The sequence below is a fragment of the Carassius carassius genome, chromosome 34 (assembly GCF_963082965.1).
Source record: "Carassius carassius chromosome 34, fCarCar2.1, whole genome shotgun sequence".
Lineage (NCBI taxonomy): Eukaryota > Metazoa > Chordata > Actinopteri > Cypriniformes > Cyprinidae > Carassius > Carassius carassius.
Genome location: NC_081788.1, coordinates 24445995 through 24460204, shown reverse-complemented (window position 1 = coordinate 24460204; position 14210 = coordinate 24445995). Strand labels below are relative to the sequence as shown.

At 37.3% G+C, this 14210-nt stretch overlaps 1 protein-coding gene across 3 annotated transcripts in view; it reads right to left on the bottom strand.

Annotated features, from left to right (window-relative positions):
- The window catches only part of LOC132114823 (disabled homolog 2-interacting protein-like), a 99812-nt gene that overhangs the window by 84824 nt on the left and 778 nt on the right, over positions 1 to 14210 (bottom strand). The gene's annotated exons all lie outside the window — the stretch shown is intronic.

Below are 14210 nucleotides of genomic sequence, written 5' to 3'. Positions count from 1 at the left end.
TGTTGACAGAGTATCAGGTACTGTGCATCCAACCTACATTATGATCTCTAAAACAAGACTTCAATCACTGAGCTACATGAGGTCTAGCAATTAACTGATGCTCCTGGGTATTTTCCGCTTGAAAGCAGGCCGCCACTCTTAAAAGATCTGGATGTCCCCTGGAAGGCGAGAGGCCCTTTGTCACCAGACACCATTAACATCAAGCTCCCTGAATCCCAGGCAGTCATGCCACATTTCCTGCAGCAACAGTCAACAAGCTCATGAATCTCTTCCCAGACTAAAGACCAGCAGTTTCAGTAGTCACAAGCACCAGCAAAAAGAGCCTTGGGGATTCCACACGTTCTACGGTTATGTGAACCAGAGTCAAATATCTGCTTTTCATTTATCTCTAGAAATTACACAATCCCTGGGAAGAAAAAGCAGTTTTAATAGAAACTATTGTGTGAGATTTAAAAAAAAGGATAAACACATTCCATCTGTTAATTAATCCAAAGAACTCTTTCATCACTTATTTTGGCTCTTTAACATGAAAAATAAAATGGCTGTTCAACAACAACAACAACAAAAAAGTATAAAAGTAAAAATGACTCATGCATAATTTATAATTTCACTGCATGATGAAGAGCAGCTGAGACATTCTGTAAAATAACACATTTTGTGTTCCACTGAGGAGGGAAAGTTCCTCACATCTTGAGTAAATGATGACAGGAATTTCATTTATATGTAAGGCAACTCTCTGAGAAACAAGCAAACAGCTGTTTAATTTCCAGTGCATAAGGAAGATAAAATGAATTTTGGCACTGGATTAAAATTGTATTAAGACTTAAACTAATCTCATGTTCAATACAATCACGACCACAGTTGTTTTCCCCAAACTGGAGGAATTGTTTCCTCCATTTTTGCAATTATCTCAATTACAGAGAAGAACAACAGAACTAGACTAATGGCTGCTAAAAAAAAGGGGAAAAAAAGTGCAGCAACATGTTGTTCTGTTTTGTTTTGCCCTTTAAGTAATTTACTTTTGGGTTCAGTTCCAGCAACAATTTCTTGAACTGAAGATCTCACATGTAGCACATTTCTGGTTTGACCCAATTTCAATCTAGTTTATTCTACATGTTCAGAAGACCTTAATCATAGAGAAGACAAATGTTCCTAAAGGGTTTTATTCCCTGATAATCGAGATATCTGTGTTGCAATGCAATTTTATATAGATGGTCTAAAAGCACTTTTTGCATCAAATATCAAAAATGTGTAAGAACATCAACAGACCACCCACTAGGCATATTATACATTTGGCCTTGTATAAACCCTTAAAGTTATAGTTCACCCAAACATTTGGTCATCATTTAGTCACCTTAAAGTCACTCCAGATATACAGTACTGTATATGACTTGACATTACATAAATTATTTAAAGTAAATTAATTCCAGCTAATAAATTTTACTGCAATGCAACCGATATCAATTTCTTAACGTCATTGCACTTCAAAAGTGAACCTTGAAATTTGATCTCCACTAGAGTCAGCGAATGAAGTTGAATAATGTGAGGTTACCCAAAACTTTGAGTCCTGCTGATCATCAGTATCAAATATAGTTTGGCTTACCAAAGTGTAGACACAACTGTTAGTGCCACACATGGGCTCTCGTATAACCCTGAGTACTAAATTTAATTCTGTCTAGACTGGACTTCTCAAGAATCTTAGCACTTTCTGGCATGCTGTCTACTGTCCTTCAGTCTAATCTTAAACCGGAGGGTCTATCATCATCATGCCAGCAGGCACACACAAATAAATACACACACTCTCTCTCAAATAAGCAGCGCTGTTACATTAAGATCAGGTGTGATGTTACTTCAAACAGGAAATAAATCAAAGAGGTGCATAAAGTGGTCCACTTCTGTCTACAGGGGTCTTCTCCCTGGGGCAACCAGGGCAGGTTATGCTGAGCCCTCCAAAATATGATCTATAAAATGGGCCATGAGAGGTATTTATAACCCTTAGATAGTGGATTAGACTGCATTTTTCAGACGAGTAAAAGCAATTCCACTGCAGCCGCCACAATATTTTCAAATATCCGTGCTCAGCTGCTGATATGCATCCTGCAGCACATCTCGGCAGCATTGCTCAGTTAATTAATTGGACTTTGGCTTTTCTCTTTTGCTTTGGTATGTTAATGAACGTCTAGCACAATAGACTCCAAGCCATCAAAGAGCCACAGATAGAATATGCCAAACACCTGCTTGTTCCAATAGCTACACCGACTGCCAGGGTCTGTATTAAACCCCGCAATAAACTGAGAGGACGCTTCACTGCAATTGGCAAGTATATATATATATATATATATATATACACACACACACACACACACACACACACACATGACCAAAGACCAAAATCTTTTATACAGATTATATACAGTATATACAATACAGGTCAAATGGCCTCTTGACCAGCCTTGGCCAAATGATGGACCAAATATAACATTGATAGTAAAAACATGGCTTGAGTGACAAACAGCCTTTGTCTAGTCTAGTCTATTACACAAAAACAGGTCCTCAAATCTCCCAGAATGCTCAGCGCCAGGGCAAGCCTATATTTAACTTTGCACAAGAAAAGTCTTGTCTGTGGTTTCGAAGCGCTGTCCTTTGCTCAGCTGTTGTCAGAGGTTGCCAGGAGACAGGATCAATAGAGACACTATATCAGCCATCTCTGAGGCACCACAGCTTAATATTTCTAATCTAGGCTTGGAAAACCCTTCCTTTGGAGTAAAACAACATCCTGACAATAAAGGGGAGGATACATGATGGTAAGGTTGTGTATTGGCAAGAATCTGGCGATACAAAACATATCACGATACAGGGGTTTCTATACGATATATTGCGATATATATTGCGATACTGTAAGCAAGGCGAAATATTTGTAGATTTTAGGAATAGGATATATTTTTAGGAAAGCTGTCATAAAGAACACAACAGCATATGCAATAAATAATTAGCAATAAATAAATAAAATAAAATAAATTATTTAACCAGAACACAGTGGGATCTGCATCTGCAGTAATCAATCCCTGTAACATTCAACGTTATTGAACTACTTTTTGTGCAGTTCAAGTGTGCATACAGTGTAATAACATTTTGATCTGAACAAAATAATTATATCTGCTTAATATCAATAAAGTGCTTGCAGGATTTCTAAAGAAAACAAAACAATTTTAAAACAACAAAATAAATACAGATGTTAAACAGTCTCAGAACCTTTCCACTTGGATTTCACAGGTTTTTCAGTTTGTATTTATGTTCCGCGTGGAATCGCAGAGACCGCGACATGAGCACAAAAAGCCCCCAACACAATAGAAAGCTGCAGCCGCATGGCGACCCAACCTCCTGGTGCGTCCCACACAAAGCCTCTGAGGCGGCGCCCATGGCACAATCTCGCCGTGGACGTTAAAAGCCCAAATGACAGAATAACAGTAGAAAAATGGAAACCAGAACAGAGACAGGGTCCATTTGTTTATAAGCTGATGCTAAAACAGCAAGGCCTGCTTCATAAAAAGTTAATTGCTGACAGAGCTACTATACACCCTTGGATTCAGAATTCTGCCAGCCAGAGAATAATTCCCATGTTTCCACATACGTCTACGGGGTGTTTAAATCTTTTTCTGCAGCGCACTGCAGATGACTTAACACTATGTAACACTTTCGAAATGACTGCTGGAAGCCATATTTTACATCATTAATAACAAATTATTGCACAAATTGATATCTTTTCTGAAAATGCAAGGTAACTAGTTTGATCTGTACACTGTAAAAAAAATATTTAGCAAAGTTCAGTAAATAAATTCAGAATTTCAGTATTGTATAGTATAGTATGTTATACAGTATATATGTAAATATAATATGAATATGAATCATATTTTTTGTAACTGTACTTGCACAAGGAATAACAGCATGGCCTGCATCATAAAAAGTTAAAAGTTAACTGATGTTATAAAATTGTTTCTCTCTTTTTCATTATAGTGCCCTGTTCCAACTAAGTCCAAACAAGATCATAGCTTGGCCCATTTTATGATTTGGACTCCTCAAAAGCCTATGCGACATTACATAACCAAAGTGTGGGCTTAAAAGAGGGCTTAGTGCACCATTTGGGACGAGGCCCCGGATGTCCATAACTTCCTGTTTGAGCCTGAAGCGTACGGCATGCTGTTTAAAAGACAGTGGGCCCTACATCTGATCTTTTTGGAGCCCAAAACAGCTCCTTCTCACCTTGGTTGCCCCCTGGGGAAGTCTTAGAAATAGGCCAGTTTCTGAAGCAGGTCACCCCATCCTGCAAAAAGAAGAATCAGAAACAGAGAGGACGACACACAAGCTAAAGGACTCAAGGAGGTGTCCGGCACCATCTCAGCTCCTAACTGAGAAATACAAACAAAACCGGCCTGTCACATCCACCTGTGAGCTGTTTCGCCTCCACACGGTGGTGGAGATTACCACAAGAATTCTAAAGTGGCGCTCATGCCTGCCACATTGTGCGCAAGCTGACCCTCCCACTTTTGGAAAGAAAGGAGAATGAAAGAGAGGGAAGAAAAGGAGAGCAAGAGGGACAGTGGTTACTTTTTTCCATTTTCATGAGCATTTAGGGGCCTAATAACAGCATTCTCTCACTCTCATTCTGCACCACCATCTTTTGGGTAAACAAGCCCCCTTTGGAGAGCTGAATTCCTCTGGAATGTCAGCCAATCAGAACACAGGCTCTAGGGAGTGTGTTATGGGAAGGCCTGACTCGGCTCTGACTCTTAAATCTCCCAGCAATGTGAAAAAGTGGTACACACTACACAACGCTTTTGAAATGCTATTATATGCAGTGTAATTAAGCAGTCAGTAAAGTTTTTTTTCTATTCTAGTCATTTACAGTTTTATTATATTTATAGATGAATAATGACACTGTTGTTTTCAGTAGAGCTGCTTTACAGATGAAATTGAATTGGTTTCATAATTTTCGAATTTTCCTGTTTATTACTGTAAAGCTGCTTTGACAATCAAATTGTATTCAGTGCTATATAAATAAATACATTTTAAATTTGCTATCTCTGTGCTACAGTATTGCAAAAATTTGTATTATATAAAAAAATAAAAAATAATAAAGATTTTGGAACACTTTCCCCATATGTAATTTTTCAAACAAACAGTCGCGCCTCAAACTTACTCTATTGGTTTTAAAAAAGAAAAGCACACAGTGTTTTCAATATGGGCAAACCAGCAAATGAAGTGTATATATATATATATATATATATATATATATATATATATATATATAACATGTGTATGTGTAACACCCCTTCTGCCCCTTGGTTATCTGATGTTCTACGCGAACACCGTTCTGAGCTTAGAGCTGCTGAAAGGGTCCAAAAATACTACTGACCTTAATGTGTATCAGTCACTCCTATCTTCTTTCTCTGCTAATGTCTCCTCTGCTAAAATGACATACTACCATAACAAAATTAACAATTCGTCTAACTCTCGCATGCTTTTTAAAACATTTTCCTCACTTCTTTGTCCTCCTTCCCCCCCCTCCTGCTTCATCTCTAATAGCTGACGACTTTGCAACGTTTTCCATTAATAAAATTAAACACATTAGTGCACAATTTTCCACACCACAATCAGTCAAGCTCATATCACCAGCAAACTTACACTCATTTACATCCTTCTCTTCACTCTCTGAGGCAGAAGTCTCAAAACTCATCCTTTCTAATCACCCTACTACTTGCCCGCTTGATCCTATTCCATCTTCTTCAAGCCATTTCTCCTGCAGTTGTACCTGCACTCACTCACATCATCAACACATCCTTCCACACTGGTGTTTTTCCCTCATCATTTAGACATATAACTCCACTACTTAAGCAACCCAACCTCAACCCATCTCTTTAAGAGAACTACAGACCAGTTTCCCTTCTTCCTTTCATTGCAAAAACACTTGAACGAGCTGTGTTCAACCAAGTCTCTACATTTCTCACACACAACAACCTCCTTGACAGCAACCAATCTGGCTTCAGAAGTGGACATTCAACTGAGACGGCCTTGCTCTCAGTTGTTGAAGCTCTAAGACTGGCAAGAGCAGAATCCAAATCTTCAGTACTTATCCTGCTTGATCTGCCCGCTGCTTTTGACACGGTTAACCACCAGATCCTCCTATCAACCCTACTGGCAAATGGCATCTCAGGAACCACACTTCAATGGTTTGAGTCTTACCTATCAGATATGTCCTTCAAAGTATCTTGGAGAGGTGAGGTGTCCAAGTCACAACATCTAACTACTGGGGTGCCTCAGGGCTCAGTTCTTGGACCACTTCTCTTCTCTGTCTACATGGCGTCATTAGGTTCTGTCATTCAGAAACATGGCTTTTCATACCACTGCTATGCTGATGACATTCAACTCTACCTCTCATTCCATCCTGATGATCCGACGGTAGATATTCGAATCTCAGCTTGTCTAACAGACATTTCTTCCTGGATGATGGACCATCACCTTCAACTCAACCTTGCCAAGACAGAACTAGAACCAGCAAACCCATCGTTTCATCACCATTTCACCATCAAGTTAGGCATATCAACCATAACTCCTTCAAAAACAGCTAGAAACCTTGGAGTTATGATTGATGATCAGCTGACTTTCTCAGACCACATTGCTAAAACTGTCCGATCCTGCAGATTTGCTTTATTCAACATCAAGAAGATCAAGCCCTTTCTTTCGGAACATGCTGCACAACTCCTCGTTCAAGCTCTTGTTCTGTCCAGGCTGGACTATTGCAATGCCCTCTTGGCAGGTCTTCCAGCCAATTCTATCAAACCTTTACAATTAATTCAGAACGCGGCAGCAAGATTAATTTTTAATGAGCCAAAAAGAATACACTTCACACCTCTGTTTATCAATTTGCACTGGCTTCGATTAGCTGCTCGCATAAAATTCAAGGCATTGATGTTTGCCTACAAAACTACCACTGGCTCTGCACCCATTTACCTAAATTTGTTACTTCAGACTTATGTGCCCTCTAGAAGCTTGCGTTCTGCAAGTGAACGTCGCTTGATTGTGCCATCCCAAAGAAGCACAAAGTCACTTTTACGGACTTTTAAATTAAATGTTCCCTCCTGGTGGACTGACCTCCCCAACTCAATCCGGGCAGCTGAGTCGTTAGCCATCTTCAAGAATCGGCTTAAAACACATCTCTTCCATCTTTATTTGACCCTCTAACTTTAACACTCACTATTCTAATTCTATTCTTAAAAAAAATCTAACTACCTTTCTAATCTTTTTGTATTCTATTTTCTTTTCATTTATTATACAATTGTATGTGTGTGTGTGTGTGTGTGTGTGTGTGTGTGTGTGTGTGTATGTGTAAAGACCTCTAACTAGCTTGCTCTATTCTTTTTTTTATTCTATCTGTTTTCTTTTTATTTATTATATTATTTAAAATTCCATGCTACGTGTACTGTGTTAACCTGAGACTTGTTATAGCACTTATATATCATTGCTCTTTTTGTTGTTTTTGATTGCTTCCACTGTCTTCATCTGTAAGTCGCTTTGGATTAAAAGCGTCTGCTAAATGAATAAATGTAAATGTAAATGTATATATATATAATTTAAAATGTTATTTATTTTATTATATTTTTTATAATATATTGGCCTAGTTTACTTATCAGACTGATAATAAAAAAATATTAAGAAGTCACATTTACCGGCTGATACAATAGTGACTGCTGATACGTGCATCACTGCTACTAGGCTTCATTATAACTGTAAATATATTTTCTGTTGGTGTTTACAAACTGAGTGTTAAGTAAACATTTGCTATGGTAATCTGGATGCCAGAGATGGTGTTGATAGACACACTGTAATTTGTAAAGAACCTGGAATATTCCTTAAAAAATGTCCGGCATCCTGAACCATGAATTAAAAGGAAAACATAAAAATCTGACTCCCAGCACAGAGTTTGCTGATTGCACAAAAAACGCCAGCTTCAGTGAAATCTGTTTTAAATGACGAGTTAAAAAGTGGAATTAATAAAAACACGCATCAATCTAATGTTCAGAAAGGGGGATGGGTAAAACAATGTTACTACGGTGATAAAAGCTCTGGTCACCGGACATCCTAGCAACAGTTACAATGCTTCAGCAATCTGTGGTTCAGTGAAGATAAAAAGCTCAGCTCACAAAGTGCATCTGCTTTACTTCATGCCACCTAAAACCAACTCTCAGGGGTTCATATTGCATTACAGCAATAAAGGACATCAAATTAGCTGAGTCTGAAAGCTGTCTGGCCGCCCGGATATATAATATGCGTCATGACTGGACTGGTCATACACAACACATATTACATTTGCTCTTTTAGCTCTTAGTATCATTGTGAGCAAACTAAATAAAAGTAGTGATACTACTAACCTGAAGGCAACAAGAAACAACATCCCCAACCCATTTTGTTGTTGCTGCCAGATGGTTGCCAGCTGGTTACAAAATATCATCAAATATTATCACAATATATAAAGAAATAATAATGTTCACTGTATACAATAACGTTCAATGGTTTGGGGTGTGCAATTTAAATTTGTTGAGGTTTTGAAGTCTGTTATGCTCACCAAGGCTTCATTAATTTGACTAAAAATACAGTAAAAACAACATTGTAAAATATTACAATGTAAAATTAATCTTTTCTACCTCAGTATATTTTAAAAAGCTCACCAAGAGAATGCCAAGAGTGTGCAAAGCAGTAATCAAAGCAAAATGTGGCTACTTTGAAGAACCTAGAATATGACATATTTTCAGTTTTTTCACACTTTTTTGTTATGTATATAATTCCATATATAATTCCACATGTGTTAATTCATAGTTTTGATGCCTTCAGTGTGAATCTACAATTTTCATAGTCATGAAAATAAAGAAAACTCTTTGAATGAGAAGGTGTGTCCAAACTTTTGGTCTGTACTGTATATATCCTTTTTTTTTCAAAAGTATTGCTAAATTAGTTTTGCAGTTACTTGAATATGATGAATAGTTTGTAACTAATCTAAAGTAGCTTTCCCAAAAAAGGTTGTGATCATAAAATGAGCTCATCAAACAGACAAGTGACTAGACGTACAATTATAGTCTAAACATCCTACTAAAATTACAGAGAGTTGGGATTTGGAGGGCTGCTGTTACCGACACAAAAGCACTTCTGTGAAGAATGTGAGGTCAGAAAATCGGTTGGATGTATGACAACCAGTTCGGCCAAATTCAGTGAATTCTGACTCCAAATACAATATGCCCACATGGATTTATGAGGGCTCACATGTCAAAGACTCTTCACATTTGGAATAAACAAAGAAAACCCTATTTGTCATTTATGAAATGTGCTAAGCATGGACAGTGGAAGAGCTGTATGGAAAACGTCACTAAAGTACCTCTGCAAATCATCAACAATGACCTTATCATCACAGTCTAGGATTTAGAGCTTGTTCTGCCCACCTACTCCTGATTCTGACGCATTTTTACAGCTGCCCTTTTCCAAAATGTCCTTTGCTTTAATGGGAACCATTCAGGATTTGGTAAAGGTCAACTTTGTGTCACTTGAACTTTCATTGAGAGCAGAATGTAAACCACCGTAGTAACCAGCATAGGCATCTAGAGACACATGTCCCATATTCAGATTCGTGGTTGACCAATATGGTCTGTTCAATGGCTCATTCTAAAATTGTTACATTTGATCTCTCCAATTCTGGTAGAGTGATATTCTTGGTATAAAAACACTAAGACTTTTTTTTAAAGTGATCATGCTATTTTAATAGCTTCTGAATATGGGAGCTAAAAAACCACACATTTACACCTTTTACAAATAACACCTTTAACTCTGTTAAGTTCATAGCTCAATGTCTAATCCCCTTTCTAAAGCCATTAAAGTCTATCTTAAAGTGATTTGCCCTACTATAAAAAAAATTTTTTTTCAAGTCAAGTCTGCTTTATTGTCAATTTCCACATGTACAGTACATACATACAGAGAATCAAAATTGCATTACTCTCAGACCCGGTGCATACAGATAACATTAACATTAAAGCCTAAAAATCTAAATCAAATATAAAATGTAGATACAACTATACAATAAGGGAATGTAAAAAGACATATAATAAAATTAAAAATAAATTTAAATAAAGAAGCGCAAGGCAAATGGCAGATAGAGTGCAAATCAATGAAGTGAACAACAGTGCAGATAAAGATTTTTAGTGCAAAAAAATAAATAAAATAAAAATAAAAAGCTTATTAATCTGATTAATTGACAAAGGGCTCAAGAGCAGTTATTATATTTAACTGACTGATGAGGTAGTGGAATGACGTCAGTTCCATGCTGAATGAGGTAGGGAGCAGACCAATGCTGCACAAAGTGACTGGTGCATGCCATCATATATTAGTGGGGGGGCTGGGGATGTGGGATCTCCTCCCTGATGGTAGCAGGCTGAAGAAGCTGTGTGACGGGTGGGTGGGATCACCTGCGATGCAGAGGGCTTTGCAGGTGAGACAGGTTCTGTAAATGTCCTGGAGGGAGTGGAGAGAGACACCAATGATCTTCTCAGCTGCTCTCACTATGTGTTTCATAGTCTTTTGGCAAAGACTCTGGGCAGCCTAAAATACAGCCTCAGTGCTAGAGCGCTCTATTGTTTCATCTTCCCTCCTGATTAATCCCAATAATAATGAATTATTTTAATACTATGCAATTAGGGGAGTGCTGTTCCCTAGTCTAAGGCCTGAATAAAGACTCCAGTTGACTACCCTCTATTATCAATTATGATTAAACTGGGATATCCCAATACTGAAAAAAAAAACATGAAAATCCAGCTTACCCAAGGCATAACTGTGAAGTTTTAAGGGATATTTTCAAGCTAGCATGGAGTAATGTTTCTTAATGAAAACAGATTTAGATTATATCTGCGATTCACTGTCGCTGTTCATTTGTACATGAAAGGGGTCAAATTCTACACGTTGCAGCCTTTCATACTCCTGAATTTGTACTCAAACCATTTTCTTTCCTCTTTCTGACATTTACAATTGAACAGATTATTTTAATTGCTTTTGAATTTTCCATTCAACAAAAAAAATCCTGAAAAAATACTAAGCAGTACAACTGTTTTTAACATTGATAATAAGAAGAAAAGTTTCTTAAGCACCTAATCAGTATATAAGAATGATTTCTGAAGGATCATATGACACGTCCATCAAGACTGGAGTAATGATGCTGAAAATCAAGCTTTGCCATCACAAGAATTAATTCAATTTTAAAGGTCCCGTTTTTCGTGCTTTTTTGAAGCTTTGATTGTGTTTACAGTGTGCAATATAACATGTGTTCATGTTTCGCATGTAAAAAAACCACAGTATTTTTCACACAATTCACCTATCTGTATACCGCTGTTTTCACTGTCATAAAAACGGGCTGATGTCTTCCTTGTTCTACGAAGTCCCTCCTTCAGAAATACGTAGCGAGTTCTGATTGTGCCAGCGGTTCCTGTGTTGTGATTCGACAGCAGCTGAGCGCACGCTGCCCTCCTCGAAATGCGATTGGGCTAGTTTTGAGAAGCAAGTGGGCAGGATTTGTTTTGAAAACTGCTGGAGATGTACTCATAATCACTGACGAGATGCGTATGAAAATCGCATTTGATTTTTTTTGCACAGCCCTAACATCTAGTTAACAAATCTAAACAGCGTTGCCCTTTGTGTAATAAGTTACAGAAACTGTTAAACGCACCAACTTAAATAATAAAATACACTTACCGGTTGTGGTCCATAAACAACGCCTTCTCCAGACAAAGAGGGAACTGCTCCATCTTTCAAGAATAATCTTTGTGTGAATCCGGCATTAAACTGATTGAGATTGAGGAAGCTCGCTGTCCTCAGCAAAATGTGCAGCACATAGTTTTACATGTGGATTATAATTTTCGGGAACCGAGTTAAACATAAATTGTAACCATTAAACAAACAAAGGTGATTGGACTCCAAGATGAAAATAACAGTGTTTCGATGACATGGCGACAAACACAAACGCAGCTCTTCCTCTTCTCCGTCGGAGCGCAACAAGGCCACGCCCCCTTTTTTGTGTATCGATGTGGGCGGAGGTTAGTCAAAAAACTGTTTTAGTGACGTCATTCCTGCAGGAACTAGAGGGATGTAGTCCAAACGGGTCGTTTTTTGTAGGCGAATACTGTTAAATAAAATATCTCGCTTGGCATTGAGCTTTGAGCTTTAGAATTTTACAGATATTATTTATACTCTAACAACAACATTACACACTAACTAAAGTTTAAAACATGGGATCACGAAGAACGGGACCTTTAAAATATATTCAAATATAAATTGTTGATTTATATTGTATTATATTTAAATAATATTTCACAAAAATACTGTGCTTAATAGGTGCTTATAAGGGACTTTCTTAAAAAAAATGTTTTTTATCTTACCAACCCTAACTGAACAGTAGTGTAGAAGTCCAAAGTAGCCCAAAGATAATACACTAACTACAGTTTAAAGCTGAGGTGTGTAAATTCTGCTACCACTGGTATTACCAAACAGGTTTCCCAGACATTCCACTATTTGCCATTTTACAATGTCGCTGTATAAAATACAGTATCGTAAGGCTAAGTAAATCATAGAATCTACTACCAATGTTTACAAAGATCTTACTTAGGTTTATGATGCTTTTGGGAAATAACCCTGCAGGTGACTCTAATAAACTCAACAATGCTTCAGTGGCACCACAATGAGACAGAGTTTACACTTTTCAGGGGAATCAACCTACAAGTAATTTAATTATAGCTGTCTCTGCAAATTAAGATGAGATAGGAGACACTTTTTTTAAAGAGTAACAGGTGGTTACAATAAGTTATAAGGCTTAAACCAAAAATTATATAGCCATGCACTAAAAGAGCTTGTTTGTTACACCAGAAATGTCTATTACTGAGTACATCACACACATTGTGTGTTTGGAACACAGCCAGTCCACATGCCAGCAAATGAAAAGGAGAAAAGACCAAAACAGAATGTTGCCAAAGATGAACAAAAAGAGGACAATATGATGCTTTGCTTCAACAATGGAGAGATGATCATCATCGCCACTGACCAAATGAAACATCAACAGGCCTAAATGCTGCATAAAACCAAAGATGGGGCATCAGGAAAAAGATGGAGGAAATTATAAATGTTAGTCCTCATATCTGACTAAAGGAGATTATGTCCATCTTGATATGCCACAAGGATTATGTTCTTCACAAAGATTGTCACCATTTAGAGCCATGTCTGGGATGTTTAATCCTCGGCAAAGTTACAAGCAGGATGCTTTGAGCCCAACATATATTTGCTGAAAGATTTCTAACCACATATTCCTAACCGAAGTGAAGCAACAAACAGAAAACATCCATCCCATCAAATGTTTCAGATGTTTCATGGCTTTCCGTTTTCTGAATAAAGTGATAAAAGGATGTCAAACAGTAAGGAACAAATATAAATAATCAGATCACGTTGCAAAAGTGCTCATTTAATAAATTATTCATTTACTCAAAACATTTTAAACTTGTGCTGAAATGTAAAACTCTCACATAGGTTATGCTTATGAATATCTAAAGAATTCTGTTTGATTCCTGATTTCTGGTGAAAATGAAAACGATGAACAGGCAAAGCATTTTCATATTATTACCTACAAAATAATTCTTAAATAGCCTGCATGAACCATAAATGAAACTACAAAGATGTTGTACAGTGAGCTTGACCACTATGCAACTCAATTGCAGCAAAGGTTTTATACATCAAACACAAAAAAATGTGATTTTTTTTCTTTACCTACACTGTCTTTAAACATCTGGTGGAATAGCTAATCATTATTTAATTTAATTCCCTTACTCTTTTTATGTCTTTCAAAAGCCTCAAACAAGTTGAAGCTATAAAAAACTGTGGTTTGACAAGCTCTGAAAGTTTTGCTACAGTTTGCTTTAGGGACCACGACATAGATCATAGACAAAGTTCATTTCAGCCCACAAGACTGTCACATCAGCATGAACATAGTCAGCATTAAATCCTTCAATACAGTGCAGTTCAGTCTCATTAGAAAGACATTAATGAACAAAACAACATCCAGAATGAACCACGAGTTCCTTTCTGAATACAATGGCGTAAATGTTTTTGAATGTAACAGCGTGGCACAGGTTCCATGG